Raw genomic sequence first — 2,500 nt, forward strand, 5'->3', positions numbered from 1 at the left:
GACTTCTTTTACTATAATGAAATTTTTTTGATTTTGATCGCTTTATAGTTAGAGTTGATTGGTTGTACCTACCCAATAATCTAGAATGATTCACTATTCACTCGATTTTAGTTTTTTGGGTCATAATCATTATGTAGGAGAGATGGCCGAGTGGTTGAAGGCGTAGCATTGGAACTGCTATGTAGGCTTTTGCTTACCGAGGGTTCGAATCCCTCTCTTTCCTTTCCGTACCTTCACCTAATTCATCGATCTTACTAACCACAATAGATCAAATAGCAATGGATACGACTATTCCAACAGTTAGACCTTTCTTTGATATGGATTCTCTATTCCTAATGGCTGTGGTACAGAAAATACTGTGTAAAGAAAAGAGTAGAGTAGACAAGGAATGAAAATCTCCCTCTCGGTCTATGATACCTAAATGGAAGAAAAATCCGGATCAAACCCTTATTTATCTTAACCTTAGGTTAATTTACTTCGCCGAAAGGGAGCAAAATGGGTCGAACCCTTATTCTTCCTTATTCTTATTAGTGTTGATTTTATTTTTGTTAGGTTTAAGTCTGACGAGAATAATATTCCACAACTAGCAATTCATTTATTTTCAAACCGACCCATTTACTATCTATTATTTGATTGACTAATCCTTTATATTGGAATGGTTGAAGAGTCAAATGGTTTGGCAATTCCTCATGGGGGGATGAATCGAGAGAATTTTGAATTAGAACTTTAGATTTTTGTTCATCCCTCGCCGCAATAGTATCTCGGGGTTTGCAGCGATAACTTGGTATATCTACTATACGACCATTGACTAAAATATGTCTATGGTTAACTAATTGGTGAGCTCCCGGAATAGTTGGAGCCATACCCAAGCGAAAAAGAATGTTATCAAGGCGCATTTCAAGTAATTGTAGTAAAACCTGACCTGTTGACCCTTTTGCCTTTTCGGCGATACGAACGTATTTAAGTAATTGTCGTTCTGTAAGACCATAATGAAAACACAATTTTTGTTTTTCTTCTAGGCGAATTCGATATTGGGATTTTTTCCTGGAACGCGATTGGTTTCTAAGATCACTTCCAGCTCTGGGCCTTTTATTAGGTAGCCCTGGTAAAGCCCCTAGGCGGCGTATTTTTTTGAAACGAGGACCTCGGTAACGCGACATAAAGACTCCTTCTTCTTATTTATATTTAATTATTAATTCTTATTGATGAAATTTCATTCTACAGAATAAACCTAAACTAAAAATGAACTAAATTCTAAATAAAGCGAAATTTACTTAGTTATTCTATTAAAGAATAATGAGATGAGTTGGATAAATATCCAGATCTTTATATTCTATATATAGAAAAAGAAAAGGATTCTTTTCGTTAGATAGTTGGAAATTCCTATCACATAATAAATCAAGGGCTTTCGCCAAAAGAGGAAAATATTTTTTTTCAATATTCTTTGATTTCAAAGATGCATTATCAATCATGTAAAACATAGAATAAAATAAATAGAGAAAAGCCGACTATCGGAATCGAACCGATGACCATCGCATTACAAATGCGATGCTCTAACCTCTGAGCTAAGCAGGCTCACATAACATAAATTCGATATGTATAAGAATTCAATAAACTCTTAGAATCTTTGCTATTCACTATTATACTATTTTAATTCTTAGCTATTCATATTCGCTATTCATAATGAATATTAATATATTAAAGAATAGAATATAGAATTTCAAATAACTGTTAAATATTATAGAAGATAACGATTAATCTAGCGATGTAGAATTTACATTTTTCTTTTTTATCACAATTAAATATTCTTTTTTTAATATGAAAAGAATCGACCGTTCAAGTATTCGAAATTTCATGGGTAAATGAGTGGAAGAGAGGCAGAAGTATAGCGTAGGTATCCACCTATATTGAATTGCCGATACAGAAATGATAAAATCGTTTTTGATTGGACCGAATATAAGCCTCCTATAGATATAGAAGATGAAAGAAGATAGACAATAAATCAAAGACAAAGAGGAGAAAACACTTTTTCCAGACAGTAATCGGCATCTATCTAATGAATTCAACGGTTCCGGTATAAATGAAAGAAAAAGGGGAACGAGATCACAATGAGAGTTTCATCTCAAAAAGGGGGATATGGCGAAATTGGTAGACGCTACGGACTTAATTGGATTGAGCCTTGGTATGGAAACTTACTAAGTGATAACTTTCAAATTCAGAGAAACCCTGGAATTAATAAAAATGGGCAATCCTGAGCCAAATCACGTTTTCCGAAAATAAACAAAGGTTCAGAAAGCGAAAATAAAAAATGATAGGTGCAGAGACTCGATGGAAGTTGTTCTAACGAATGGAGTTGATTGTCTTACGTTAGTAGAGGAATCCTTCTATCGAAACTTCAGAAAAGATGAAGGATAAACCTGTATATATACTAGAGAAGAATTGTTGTCAATTGATTCCATATTGAAGAAAGAATCCAATATTCATTGATCAAACCATTCAC

The 2,500-nt window shown here is 33.7% G+C and overlaps 2 non-coding genes across 2 annotated transcripts; one reads left to right on the top strand and one right to left on the bottom strand.

Moving 5' to 3' along the window:
- Positions 1 to 136: 136 nt before the first annotated feature.
- TRNAS-GGA (transfer RNA serine (anticodon GGA)) lies at positions 137 to 223 on the top strand. Its single transcript has one exon. It is a non-coding gene; the product is annotated as a tRNA-Ser (tRNA).
- Positions 224 to 1,502: 1,279 nt separating this feature from the next.
- On the bottom strand, positions 1,503 to 1,575 carry TRNAT-UGU (transfer RNA threonine (anticodon UGU)). The gene has a single exon. It is a non-coding gene; the product is annotated as a tRNA-Thr (tRNA).
- Positions 1,576 to 2,500: the final 925 nt, after the last annotated feature.

This window comes from Lactuca virosa, chromosome 3, assembly GCF_052849685.1.
Source record: "Lactuca virosa cultivar CGN04683 chromosome 3, Lactuca_virosa_CGN04683_v6, whole genome shotgun sequence".
NCBI classification, from domain to species: domain Eukaryota; kingdom Viridiplantae; phylum Streptophyta; class Magnoliopsida; order Asterales; family Asteraceae; genus Lactuca; species Lactuca virosa.